At 37.2% G+C, this 15,941-nt stretch overlaps 1 protein-coding gene across 1 annotated transcript in view; it reads right to left on the bottom strand.

Moving 5' to 3' along the window:
• Window positions 1-15,941, bottom strand: part of LOC131927282 (zinc finger protein 62-like) — a 107,906-nt gene that overhangs the window by 60,169 nt on the left and 31,796 nt on the right. The gene's annotated exons all lie outside the window — the stretch shown is intronic.

Below are 15,941 nucleotides of genomic sequence, written 5' to 3'. Positions count from 1 at the left end.
CTTTAGTATGTATTTTTAAAAAAGAAATAATAATTAAGAAAACGTTCTTAAAGCTAAGGCTTTAAAATTTTGGACATTATTTTGTGTTACCAATAAATAGATTTCACTGTTAGTGATTAAAGTTGAATTACAAATGTATCAATATTATATGCTTGTGTGGCTAAAATGAAAATCGTATGTGGTTAATTTTGTGGCATTACGTCACTAATCTTTACACACATAAGCCACCAAGAATATAAAAAGAACATCCAAAAAATTCTTAGGTTTTGCTGCAAACGTCAGTAAAAGGTTACAATAAAATTTGAGTTATAAACAAATATTTTAGTATTACTTCCCTTTATCTTTAACAAAACTTTGTTAAGTTATAAGCTAAGGTTTTAAAATTTTAGTGATCATTTTAATGTTACCTATACATTTATCATTTAGTGTTTAAAGTCTATGTGGCTAGATTGATTGCCTGGTGTTGCTAATCTTTTAAACTGTTTTTTCTTTTCTGGCTTTGAAACACAATACACACTAGCGACACGTTCAACAACCGTCAGTAAAAAGATATTTTAAAAATTACAGTGATAAACACAAATTTTAGCATTAATTCCCTTTAACAAATCTTTTTTACTTTCTTAAAACTAAGGCTTTAAAATTTTGGAAACATAAAACAGGTGTACATGATGATTGTGAACAGTGGTGTACTGGAAAAAAGGACATGAGATAAAGCAAATAAGAATAAGCTGCCAAATTTGTAACAGATGAAATGAAAGCAGTATTTGAGTTCCTCTCATCCAATGCATTATTAGAGAAGTGTTTGCACAGCGGTACACAGAATGTGAATGAATCTTTTCACAATTTAATTTGGAAGAGGTGTCCAAAGACAGTCTTTGTAGGAAAAAAGAGGGTGGAAATAGCTGTTCATGATGCTACTTGTTATAACTGCTGAGTTCTCTATGTGTACAACAGTTATGCAGTGAGAGGGTTTACTTTACTTGACTCAGCCACTACCATTTGACTCCTCTCCAATACCAGGGAGAGAGTATTACACCTTGAGAACCCCTAGGTTATGTCACATTCAAATAGATCCACGACGAACAATCAGGAATAAAAGGAATCAAGTAATTCGTATATAAATCTTTTAATCTCGTATCTACAACCACACACGTCCTTCCACACCGACGATAAGGATTCAACTGCTCACACATCAACTCATAGCAACCAACTCTCTAACCTAAAACGTCACTATCTTTCGTACCGCGTCATCATACCCATGTGTTCACTATGTGTGCGCACCAACCTGTACTCAATTCAATACCTATAAAACATATATCATAACATTACCCCCCTCCCCATTTAAGCTAGTCCCATTAGCTTCGAACATTTTCACCAAGTCCAACTATGTCTACCAACATATCATCTTCAACATACTTTTAACCTAACAATATCAACTAGGTGCTATACATGAACATTCATTCTATTTCCCAATTCTTATAACTACATTACATTGTAATTTTACTCCCACACAATTTTCTTTTAATCACTCGCATTCAATTAATAGTTTCTCTTGAATTTCTCCCTCAGATAAGTATTCTTGGGTTTTCACACACTTCTCATCACTCTACTCTGCAATGTCCATCTCTTGACACCAGTAGCTATAAAAGAAAAATTATACCCAACACCCCATTAGTTTAGACCAACACAACTTGTGATGGCAAACAGAGCCCCCAGTGCCACCATTTAGTGGACATCTGTGGTTGTTCCCATCTTTACATACAATATCACTAATACATCTTAATCAACATGGCACTGGATCCCCCAGCTCCTGTAATAAAGTCCTATTAACACATGATATAACCATATCAACTCAGCATAAAGACTTCTCAACCTAGAAAAATAATCAATTCAGTAAATCATTATAGTACAACAAAATATTTCCACATCATGGATCAGGTAACCTTAAGATTCTCATCAACCTAGAGAAGTAAACATAGTCACATCAACACTTATTATATCAGAAGCAATCAAACCCCATCAAAGTGACTATAGACATCATAAGTTCATAACATTAATGTAATCATCATGCATCAACAAAAAGAACTTATCATATTATTACTTATCATTATCATAACAACTTTTATGTCAAAGCTTCATCAACCCACATCGTCATATATTAATCAACAAAACTCAGAGTACTTTCAACCAAGCACATCAACATATCAACATGTCTACATGTATATATATCATATCTTACAGAGTCTTTTCCTTGACGATTACCTCAGTAAAAAAAAATTCAATCACTAGCATCAGGCAAATTTGCTCTAAATATGTCAGCCCAAACACACTTTGGATCATTAATCTTTATAGTCTCAGTTCCATCAGCAGAAGTCACCAGAGCACACTGTAAATCATTCAATTCCCCATCTCCATCTCTAGCCATAAAACATTGTGCCTTACTTTGTTCTGTATCATCTTTCTTACTCCATTTTCTGTTTCTATTTCTATTCTGATTCCTATCTCCTATATTTACCTTAGTACTATCTACCTTGTCAGAGCCATCATACTTTATCAGACTGGTCAACTCATGTACTTTACTAACAAGTTTTCCTATTTCCTTTTCAAGGATGCTGATTTTGTTTTCTAAGTTCTGGACTTTACTACTTTCACTATAACCTCTTACCCCAGGAACATTTCCTATTGTCAAGCCATACGGGCCTTTCCTAAAAACCACAGCATCTACATATCCGGTAATCGGTTTTGATCTGACAAAAACTCTAGCCACAGGCCAACTATAGCTTCTACCTCCACACACATTTACACGCTTCCTTTTATTAGTGTACTGATGGGGTTTAACAAATTTATCTCTAACAGCAATAATGGAGGCACCAGTATCCCTAATTGTCACTGCGTTCATCCTATTCACAGAAGCTTTGAAAGTGTTCATCCCCTGACAATTTTTATTTAACACTGCTATGTATACACTATCCTGGTCTTGATTATAACTATTTCTCCCTGACTCTTGAAATTCTCTGCAATCTTTCCTCATATGCCCAGACCCATTACAACCAAAACATCTAACTTGTGGTCTAGTTCCTACCTCACCCCTAACTCTAACCCTATCAGGACAATTCCTCCCTAAATGACCTGTCTTTTGACAATTATAGCAATGAATGGTTTTATATGCTCCCTGGGAAACTACATTTGGACTTGCATTATTCCTTCTGATATTCTTGTTGTCTATCATTTTACTACAATTCCTTTCTACTCCCTGAGCTAAAAACATATGACCAAATTCTGTCTCTTTCCTAATGGTTTTATGTGGATGGGCAGCCTGATATTTTTGACATAGGTCAGTACATGCAGCTAAGGTTCTGGGTTTCCTTTCTTGGAGATAACCAAATAAATCTTTATGGACTGAGGTCAAAACCTTGTTTACTAGAATAAATTCCTTCAAATTTTCTACTGTTAACTCTAATCCTGAAGCATCATACCATTTGTCAAAACTTGTACTAGATATCTAATATTATTTGAAAAGATTTTGAAATCCTCTGTGTTTTCTGGTAATAATTCCTGAAATTTTACTCTGTAAGCTTCTTCTGTTAGGTGGTAATATTCTAACAAAGTCTTTTTGAGAATTCTATAGTCTTTCATCTCAGCTTCTGTTAAACCCTGGCATGCATCCAATCCCTTACCTCCTATCAATACCAATAACTGTGTCCCCCACTGTGACTCCTGAACATTGGTAGTTCTTGCTATCGTTTCAAATCTCCTTATGTACGAGTCAAGGTTATCCTTGCACTCGTCAAATTTTGGGATCTTCCCTAAAATGTTACTTTCATAATTTCTAACCTCCTTAGTTACTTGCTTGCCCACATTATCTAATTTAGCCTGTTCCAATTTCGCTTCATAATCCAACCTTACTTTTTCAATCTCTATTACTATTCTAGCTTGCTCATTAGCTTCAACCCTAACTTTCTCTATATCTAATTCCTGTTTAGCTATTTCACATTTATAGGCCCTACTAGCTGTCTCCTCTACTAGTTTCATTTGCCTAGTTACCCAGTTCTCTAAATCTTCACCCTTATATTCCAGACTCTGTCCTAACTTATACATTTTCCTAATTTCTTCTGTGTCCATTCTAGATCCAACAAAATGTATCCACCAATAGATCCAAATCAATCTAGATCTGAGCCCTAGATTCACCTGTTTAAGAAGTGACCAATCACCTTCTTACTCACAGCAGTACTCTTATTTAATATTTATATGACACAATATATGACCCTTCAATTTAGAATATTTAGATCTATTAGCTAGATCACCATTAAAATGATTAAGTTCATTAACTGACCACAGAATCCAGATCTAGATTCTAGATCTAGATCTAGATCCAATTCCTAACGTATACAATTATACAACTAATATATAAATAATCTATATGATAGCTGAAACAACAATGTGGTAAAACACCCCACAGATGTACTCTAAATAGTTAAAAACTGGTGGCACTTATCTTAAAAAACGAATTCACACAGATCCCCTTGCAGCAGCTTTGCTTGTACAACAACACGTCTTGAAACACAGATCCTCTTGACCTTGAGTCTTGACTTTGACTTGTCCAATACGTCCCGGCACACAACACAGATCCCCTTGATTTGTTCAATACATCCAGACACACAGGTTCTTCTCGTTGTCTTCCACAAATGAAGTAATCCACGTTGATACTTGATACAGAATAGGTCTAAATGTTTATACACACATCACTTTAGTTTCTTCCTGCCGCCGCCATGTTTTAAACGGTTCACGGTCAAGGTTGCGCTGACACAGCTGACTAGGTCATCGGAGTATTCAGCTAACGGTGAACAATCAGAAATGTCCGTAGTTAAATTGTGTTGTACTGAAACGACGTAGATCTATATCGATGGTTATCTTGTTCCTATATATTTCCACCGGTTCTCACAACACGGGTAACTTCAGAATAGATTCTTCTTTCCAGTCGGATTTCCAGAGTCTTCATAGGACGGTCGTTGGCTATATAATATATATCGTTGTTTGGCTAACTCCACCATGTTATAACTGGATTCACCATGTTACGGTTATGTTGCAGTACAGTGAGAGTGTTTATTTATTTAATTCAGCCAGCTACCATTTCACTCCTCTCCAATACCAGGGAGAGAGTATTATACCTTGAGAACCACTAGGTTATGTCACATTCAAACGAATCTACGATACGACGTTCAGAGATAAGATGAACCAAGTAATTCGTATATATATCTAAATCTTTTAATCTCGTATCTACAACAACACACGTCCTTCCACACCGACGATAAGGATTCAACTGCTCACCCACAAGCTCATAGCAACCAACTCTCTAACCTTAAACGTCACTATCTTTCGTATCTCGTCACACATTCACTCGTTCAATATACGGCCGCACCATCAATCCTGCGCACCGATTTCCTCAGCCAAATGCATCATAACAGTCATCTTCTGCATAGACTTTAAACAAATTGAAACTCAGTAATTTTCTCTTTTCTCTGTAGTAGTTTTTGACCACTTATTACGTGATACCCATTTTTTTTATTTGCTTTCTTTATTTTGTTAATGACTACATTTTTTTTTCTGTTACATTATCTCAATAAAAGCAATGTTACTAAACTTACGTTAAATAATCACACTCGTTTGTAAATAAATGCATTTTTCAACATTGTTCTCAATTTTATTTTTGTGTGAGAATGGTTAAGCTTTAAGGAGTTGCTTATTGTTCAGATGAAATTATAAATATCAATATTCTGATACCTATTTCTAGTGGTGAAAGCCTACTTAACAATACCTTTGACTGGATTGTTAAATATAGTAAGCTGTAGTTTATGAATAAATGAGTGATTACCAATGTTGGTTTTCTATCAATGGCCAGTAGAAGAACTGAACCTTCAGTTACCTGTCAGGTCCAGTAACTCTCCCTAGGCCCAATGATTTGTGTGCAAACAATCATCGGGTTTCCTACACATTCCTGTTATTATTGTTAGACTAACTAACCTTACATTTCTGTTCTGACTCGGCAGGACATGCCTACATAGTCATGAAATGCCATTGTTTTTTTTTTCCAATTCTCTTCTCCAGGCCTTCATAAATAAATCCATTGTTTTTGTTTCTTATACACGTACAGCAGCAACCATTTAATTTTGGCTTAGAGTGTGTGCATGATTAAGTTTTAGCTACATTAGTGTGTACAGTTGTAGCTGGGGATAGTTTAATAGAGGATCGTTTGGCATTGAAAAGTGCCCGCTTTGTGTAACGTAAAGAAAATTGTTAGTCCGGGGGTGATAAAAGATAATTCATTTTTATGATTTGTCTTAGCAACTCTTATTTACTGCGCGGGGGGGGGGGGGGGGGGGGGGCTGAAAGAAACACTACACATGATAATCTCACTGATGTGTAGACTTATCCAAATTTTCCTGTGAAATAACATGTCCTGACCAATGGACAAGATGATGACGTCAAAGACAAGCGTAGAAAAGTTGGATGGTGTGAGATTCCTGACCAGGGTGGGTCATAACGACAAACTAGAAGCAACATATAACTCGTTTTATGTGATTGCCTGTAGGAAATCCATTTCTATGTAGACTTTTTCCCAGGGCATCGCTGCGTTAGGGGAGCGATAAATAGACTTGTAAGTTACAACATATTCCGTTAGGGGAGCGATAGACTTGCATTGTAAGTTATAACATATTCCGTTTATCCTGTAATCACTGAATTACCATGATAAATGACGTCACATTTATAAGGGGGGGGGGGGATTCAAGTAGTGTGAAGTCACACTTTTGTATTTAAAAGTGATGCTGGAAACTGAATTGTAACAGTTATTTCACATTTTTTGGAGACATTTTATGTAAATTGTACATTGATTAATATGCTCTGTTGACTAAGCTCAGTCAATATTTTAGAAAGAAATCGATGTTTTAAAAAAATACGCAATTTTGAAAGGGTTTGTGGGATGAGGTCTGACGTCATTTTAGTAGGTGGGGGTCTGGTATTTTGTGACGATCTGTCACAGGAGGGGGGGGGGGGGTGTAAAAAATCGTCGTAATGGATGACTCCTAAAGACTAAAGAGCATTTATTATTAAATTTATATAGAATAAAATTTTAATGTGTACTTCTAAAAGACATTAATTACCAAAGGAAGTGTAGAGAATAATAAACTATAGATAAAATTATTAAAACTGAGTGTTTATCAATAGCTAAAATACTTTTCAACGGTTAGATCTAGATATATTTTTTCTGTTTTACGAAGTAATTTATTGTTTACGAGCCGACCCGCGGCGTATCATATGCCTCTATTTAGTTGTTTCATTTCCTACATTTCAGTAATTCATAATTTGTGAATTCGACAGTACCAATGCTGCCACTGAAAATATTTGCGACACACCACTTCTTGTCTGACTCCACCCACCACTTCTTGTCTGACTCCACACACCACTGTTTGACTCCACACACCACTGTCTGACTTACTGTCTGACTCCGCACACCACTGTCTGACGCCACACACCACTTATTGTCTGACTCCACACACCACTTCTTGTCTTACTCCACACACCACTGTCTGACTCCACACACCACTGATTTTCTGACTCCATACACCACTGTCTGACTCCACACACCACTGCTTGTCTGACTCCACACACCACTGCATGTCTAACTCCACACACCACTGATTTTCTGACTCCACACACCACTATCTGACTCCACACACCACTGCTTGTCTGACTCCACACACCACGGCATGTCTAACAGGGATCCTGTACCTGTATTTGATGGGGGGGGGGGGGGGGCAGGGGCGGATTAAGGCTAGGCGGGGCCCCCGGCTGAAATTTCTTGGGGGCCCCATGTCTATATATATATATATATATATATATATATATATATATATATATATATATATATATATATATATATATATATATATATTATATATATATATATATATATATATATATATATATATATATATATATATATATATATATATATATATATATATATATATATGGGTTCCATGACAAATGATCTCAGGACAAATTATCTCAGACAAAATATCTCACGGACAAATGATCTCAGGACAAATGATCTCATGACAAATGATCTCAAGGACAAATGATCTCAAGGACAAAAGATACCAGGACAAAATATATCAGGACAAATGATATCATGGACAAATGATCTCAGACAAAATATCTCAGACAAAATATTTCACAGCAAAATGTTGATAGTATGTACAATGATTTTAGTTCATTTGAACTTTTTTTTAAATTGACTATCAATATGGTTTTATTTACTTTCTTTATGCATAATAATTGTGAATAAAATGAATTTGTTAAACTTAACAAACCATCAAAAGATTTATTTTATTTAACTTAATCTTTGTAATGGCCTTTGATTTGAAAAGATAAAAATTAAAACAAACTTTCTCCTTTAGCCTGAAAGGTATGATAAATGATAATGTATAAAACAAAGTAACGGTAGCTATACAACAATAATGTTTAAAACATGCGAAATATCTTTCAAAAATGTTAATGGATCTCTAGGTTCGTAACGTAAAATTATTGTTTTTATTGCATGATCAACACAAACATAACGTTTACGTTTCTTTGCTGACAGTACATCGTTATGATCACACCTCTCCAATACTAGGTGATCATGTATTTTGTGAACTCTTGCTCGACATTTTCTAACTCCGCGATGACCGCTGTTTGTCTTAAATAAGCATTTGTCACCTGATCACTAAGGTGTGAACGACGCATAACTATTGACTTTAGCTAATAGTTGTATTGTTCATGGAGGGCGGATGTCTTTCCCTTAAGGCATGTCTCTACCATCAAAGCGGGCTGCCACCTTGATACGAAGGTGTTTCTCTTTTGTTATTTCATCCTCTTTGATCTAGTTTCGTCCACCTGACATGGTTGGATTGTCTCATGTTTGGCAAGCCCGCCTACGCTGTCTATCGAACAATTTCTTTAATCTTCTATAGTAATAATCCTAATTTTAAAAGTGCAATATGATACATTTATACGGCAAACATTTCTTACAATTATCATATGGGCCTATAAACAATATTAAACATATTAAACAAAACCATACAACAGCTAATAAAAATTGTTCAGATCAACTAAAGTCACCCAATACACTATTAAAATTTAGGTGTGAGATATTTTGTCTGAGATATTTTGTCTGAGATCAATTGTCCGTGGTATCATTTGTCCTGATATATTTTGTCCTGGTATCTTTTGTCCGTGAGATCATTTGTCCTTGAGATCATTTGTCTTGAGATCATTTGTCCTGAGATCATTTGTCCTGAGATCATTTGTCCTGTCACCATATATATGTGTGTGTGTTTGTGTGTGTGTGTAGTGTGTGTATGTCTGTGTGTGTGAAATGAAAGGAAAAACAATAAGTAAACAAATGCTAATGAAAATACAGACAGGACAAAAAAAATCAACTGATGGGAATTTAGCAAAAGAATTTATACACGTTAGCCTTTGTATTAGGTGGCTCTCTCAGTATTATCTAAGTCACTGAAGCTTGGATATAGGCGAAACATGCGAAAAACATGTGAAAAATAAACAATTCTAAATTTGTTATTACAATACCACAACCTATCCATAAAATAAACAAAAGGCAGTATTTTAAAAATTCGTGTTTTACCTACAGTGCATTTTACCAATCCATGCTAATTAAAAATTATAATATTCTTACAATAATGTCCTAAACACGTCTGTAAAAATGGAATTCACATTTTTTATTAGCATGAGTTGAATTTCTTTTAAAATTACATCCCCTGGCAAAATTCTACAAGATTTTAATTTAGTTTTTTTTTATCCTACTGTAATTTTTATTGTTATATAAACAAATCCATCCGTTTTTTAACAACAAGTAAATGCAATGAAAGTAAAAAGCACATGAGGTGTGTATTTTTACAGTTCTAAAATCTGTAGTGATGATGAAAGGAAGGGAGAAGGAAGGACTTGACACACTCAGCATTTATTATAGATGTCTGGGTAGTAGGTGATGATTGACTGGTGTTATTTATTATTTATCCGCAAGTGTGTGCAAGTGTTAGAAATTTTGAAAAAAAATAATTGAAGATTGTGGTGCAAACATTGAAACTTTAGTTTTTATAATGAAAACCAACAATTAGGCGGTAAATTTGGGGGCCCCTAAAAATCGGGGGCCCCTGGCTGCAGCCCTTTCAGCACCCCCCTTAATCCGCCACTGGGGGGGGGGATCCTGTACCTGTATTTGATGGGGGGGGGGATCCTGTACCTGTATTTGATGGGGGGATCCTGTACCTGTATTTGATGGGGGGGGGGGATCCTGTGCCTGTATTTGATGGAATGGGTGTGGGAATCCTGTACCTGTATTTGATAGGGGGGGGGGATCCTGTACCTGTATTTGATGGGATGGGTGTGGGAATCCTGTACCTGTATTTGATAGGGGGGATCCTGTACCTGTAATTGATGGGGGGGGGGGAATCCTGTACCTGTATTTGATGGGGGGGGGGGATCCTGTACCTGTATTTGATGGGGGGGGGGATCCTGTACCTGTATTTGATGGGATGGGGGTGGGAATCCTGTACCTGTATTTGATGGGATGGGGATGGAAATCCTGTACCTGTATTTGATGGGATGGGGGTGGGAATCCTGTACCTTTATTTGATGGGGGGGGGGGAATCCTGTACCTGTATTTGATGGGGGGGGGGATCCTGTACCTGTATTTGATGGAGGGATCCTGTACCTGTATTTGATGGGGGGATCCTGTACCTGTATTTGATGGGATGGGTGTGGGAATCCTGTACCTGTAATTGATGGGGGGGGGGGGGTGATCCTGTACCTGTATTTGATGGGATGGGTGTGGGAATCTTGTACCTGTATTTGATGGGGGGGGGGGGGGGATGGGAATCATGTACCTGTATTTGATGGGGGGGGGGGGGGATCCTGTACCTGAATTTGATGGTCTGGAGCAGCAGGTGTTAATGGGCGAGGTCAATGTTTTTATTGCATTAGATCTAAATTTAGATCTATAGTCTAGATCTAATGTCATTAACTGACAAGCTGAGACTGATGGGCCCAGTAATGGCATTAGTCAGCATAGTTGATGTCATTTGGTGTAGGTCACATGATCTCATGATGTGTGGGTTATGTGATCTCATGATATATGGGTCACATGATCTCATGATTGTGTAGGCACATGCTGTGACATGTTATACCAAACTAAAGTTCTTGGCATTCAAGCAGGGGCGGATTAAGCTTGGGCGGGGCCTCAGGCTTAAAATGTTTAGGCGCCCCTGATATATATATATATATATATATATATATATATATATATATATATATATATATATATATATATATATATATATATTGCATCGCCCCCCCCCCCGAAGAAAGTCTACCGCCCCCCGAACGAAATGGAATTTATATAGAAAATATATACTTTTGACAGTGTCCGCCCCCCCCCCCCCCCCTAGTGCACCCCCGGAGAGAAAAGTCTTGAAGAGGACGACGTCCCGCGGCTGGTGGTGAGGGAAGTAGAGCCTGGATAGAGCCTACGGATGAATAAGCGACCAACATGTAGTGTTTCAAACCAGCACCTTCGTGAGACTGATTCAGTCCACTATTTGCCAGTTTGTTGGAATTGACCTCCCTGGCTAATGGGAGTGAAACTCAACCGGCATATCCGTGTCACAATAGTTAGTGAACAGTCATTCACGAATTTATATTAGGCGTGAGAAAGCTGGAAATGCACACTAACATTGTACAAATGTAAATATCCATGAGAATATTATAATGTCGTTATAGAACGGACGATAAAGACTGTTGGCACTTGTTTGCTTGCAGACGCGAAAAGAAAAAAGAGAATTTCAAACCACTCTATGTAAGAAATTATTAATAACATACAGAGGTTAAACTAGGCCCAAATAAAACTAGTAAGCACAACATAAGCGTCAAAAAACCATACCTCCAACATCTTAGGTGTCATCCATTTTAAAGCATACAAGAAAGTTGAATTTACAGTCGCCCTTTAAAGAACGCCATCCCTGGCCTGTTTCTATCTAGGCCTAGTTTAGGCCTAAATGTCGGTTACCTTATTATAGGGCCTAAATAGGTTTACCGCGACATAACTGCCCATTGAGTTGGGTTAAAATAACACGGGTACTGCCGTATTTGTTTTTAGGCCTACATTGTTTATGCAGTTTTGTTTTTGTTATAAACAATACAGAGTATAATTCAATGATTGTGATGTCTACATAGCCCTCCCCACCTCCACCTATACGCCGTTCGCACTTTCCACAATTGTCTAAAGTTTTAGATACATAAGTTGATGATTTCTTATATTCTTACGATAAATCTGTCTTGACGCCAACGAAATAACAAGCTAATTAATTAGGCCTAACTGTGGCATATTTTGATTTTTTTTAAAATTAAAAGTTTCGAGTTTACAATAGGGCGTAGAACGCACGACTCCTGACCCAAAAGTCCTGAGCTCTAAACCCAGGTTCATATCCAAGAACACCAAACACAGATGGGTACCTAGATCAATCTCAATATTTAAAACTACTAAAGGAAGCTAGGCATAAATCTAGAATTGACCAGAATGTCTCATTTTCTGAGAACAACTAAATATGTGAACTCAATATTCCCTTTGCTCACTAGGTCCTGATGGGCAACTAAGATATTAATCTAAGGAGTTTTAATCCAAATAACTAGATCTGGATATTCTGTAACTAAAAAAAAATTGCACCCCCCCTCAAACTTTTGATTTGCACCCCCCCTCAAACTTTCGATTTGCACCCCCACTCATACTTTTTTATATATACCGAGGGGTCTATGGGGGGGGGGGGGGGGTTATGACCCCCCCCCCCCTTCCTACGCCACTGCAATAGATAGCAAGCCGGCAGCTTAGCCGTGTGCTGGCAATCTTTGTATGGGAGTACAGGGGAAGGGGGGATCTCATGGGGCCGGCGAACAGAGGCGTAGCTAGGGGGGGGCGGGGGGGGCCGCCCCGGGCGCCGACCCTATGGGGGCGCCAAAAGGGGTGGGAAAAAAATTTTAAAGCTGATTTTATGCTGCAGTTTTGAATTATAAACTGTCTAAGTTAAGAAATGTAATGGCTACAAGCCTTTACATACTGATTTAACTGTTTTCTACCTCGACTACTAACTGTAAAACATATACTCTTAAGAAACAGTGACCGGCAAAACCGCTTTGAAGCTTTTCCTAGATGGGGGGGGGGGGGGGGGGCGCTTTTTCGAGACTTAAAACGGAAGAATTTACACTAGATTGTTGAGTCGATAAACGTTACCGCTATTAAAAGAAACCAATTGTATTAAAACGTATTGTACGATTGTTGAACTGTAAAATCCGTCAGTGACTTTTATCAAGATGGTGCAGGGGGCGCTTTTAGGCTAAATAAAATAGCAAAATTACACAGGATTCTGAGTAAACAACCTTTAGCTCTCAGAAAGAAACGAATTGTACTGTGCATTGTATAATTGTGTAACATTTTTAAAAAAAGTCAGTTACGTTAAAAACCACTCTACAAACTTTGTCCAAGATGGTTGTGATGAGTGTGTGTGGGGGGCGCTTTTTTCGCTAACAAAAATCGCAAGTATTTGTACTGGATTGGTGAGTAGATAACTCTCTTAACACTTAGTAAAGAAACCAAGTGTATTAACGCGTAATGTAAAATTTCAATAGCTAGTTTTGTTTTAAAAAAAGACGCGACTAGTTCTTTGTAAGATTTTTACGATTCTCTCAACTTCAACGTGAGAGATCAGATACTTTTGATTGATTGCATTACATCTTACCTGGATCACTGAACTATATTAAAGAGAACTAAATATCACGGATTCTTGAATCCCTAAGCCACTAACCACCACTTTTTTTCCATGCTCTTATTTCATTCTCCACTGTCTGTAATCTAGCTCCAAGCTATACAGTAAAAGAGACCACATTTAGTTATAGATCCTGATTGAATTTTTTTGACAATGCATTTGAATTCTACATTTTCTTAGAGTGTTAAAACGCGTTTTATTGCTGCTGATTATAATCAGAACGTCATGGGCTATCATTAAATTGATTGTTACTGCTTCTTCAATCAATACAATTAGTTCTGCATTTGTTGTTGACGTTGTGCGAGCAGTGTTTCTTCCAGACTTTTTTCTCCGGGGGGCACTTGAAATTTTCGAGGGGGGGGGGGCGGTAGACTTTCTTCGGGGGGCGGACGGCGGACACTGTTAAACGTATATATTTTCTATATATAAATTATATAAATTTCATTTCGTTCGAGAAGGGGGGCGGTAAAATTTTTTCGGGGGGCTTCGCCCCCCCCCCCCCCCCCCCCGAAGAGATGCCTGGAAGAAACTCTGTGTGCGATAAGGCAGGGCAAATCTGCGAAATCCAAGACTACGAGCTGTTAACATCCGTTGGATTCAGTTTGTTTTCTCTAGCTTGTTTTGTCATACCATCAACCAATCAACGAAATACCCATGTCGTATTCCAATGTGAACAATAAATATTTCTGATAACTTCTTCTTGTATGTCACTTGTGTGTCCTTACTCTAACAAACTTCGAATCCAACTATGTACCATATCACAACAGAGATCGTTCCAAAACTAGAACATAAAAGGCTGGTCTAAACATATTAGCGTTAGCTACAAACTACCCTCTAACACAGATCAGGCTTATTGTTTTTTACTGACATTACTAATCTTTAGCAAAAAAAATTAAAAGCATCTTAATGGGAATTAAATTGTCGTAAAGTTTTAAGGAATGAAAATCATACAATGTAATTATTAAACCTTGTCCGGACTGTAGCATACACCCTTACACACACGCTTACACACACAAATACACTCTTACCCACACACAAGCTTATATATAAACACACTATCACACACACATAATTATACACACACACACATGTATATATATATATATATATATATATATATATAAGCGGGGGGGGGGGCGCCAAATTGAAAGTTCGCCCCGGGCGCCGGGAAGGGTCGCTACGCCTCTGCCGGCGAATTCGATATTATTTAAAGATGTTAGTAGTGACAGAAAGGCTTTGTTTATTCTATGCCCGCCGTTCTTGGTCGGCTAGAGTAAATATAGGTCAAGAGAAATGGAAGAGGTGGGTATTCAACCAAGCGCTCATGCACATAATCGAAGAACCGCTTATAATATTTAAAGTCATTAAATAAAAAACTAAAACCACTTCAAGTGTGAATACGTGATATTGTCTTTAAAACGAGGATCTAATCAATGAAATTTCAGTTCTCATGGATGCATTTGATTTCCCCCTGCACTTATATGAAGCACGTGCTAAAGTATTGCATTATCATAGAGTTACTGCCCCTAAATTTGTTTGTTGCTCATGCCAGATATAGCAAGAGAATCTGACTAGAGATGTGACACAATGGTATGAGAGCCGATAACATTGTGTTTGAGACAGTCCTCACTTACAACTTACACTGTGCAGTAACCAAGACAGATGGGACAACAGCCACACCAACAGAGACAACTCAAGTAATGATTTGACCACTTTATTTCACCAATATTAATGTTTATTTACTCATCCGTATGTATTAAAAAATTATTGAACCAAAAAAATGTTTAACAAAGGTCAATAATCCAAACACTGAACTCCACCCTAGGAAACAGTTACTCATGAAATAAATAGGGTACACACTTTAAAACTAGTCCAACACAACCACCCAGACTCAGAATATGACTTTATCAGAGATAAAAATGCTCATGCTTTCTCATCATTCGTTTATACAATATAAATTATGCATACACAATTATAAAATGTCTAAAAACACATTGTGCATTAGATTATTTATGAGGTATCTGGATATTGTTAAAAAATTAACCTACACAAAAGTCCAGCAACAAG

This window comes from Physella acuta, unplaced genomic scaffold (assembly GCF_028476545.2).
Source record: "Physella acuta isolate Inbredline_101_S28 unplaced genomic scaffold, ASM2847654v3 ptg000087l, whole genome shotgun sequence".
Classification (NCBI taxonomy): Eukaryota; Metazoa; Mollusca; class Gastropoda; family Physidae; genus Physella; species Physella acuta.
The sequence above is the reverse complement of the archived record's forward strand: the minus strand, read 5'-3'. Positions and strand labels throughout refer to the sequence as shown.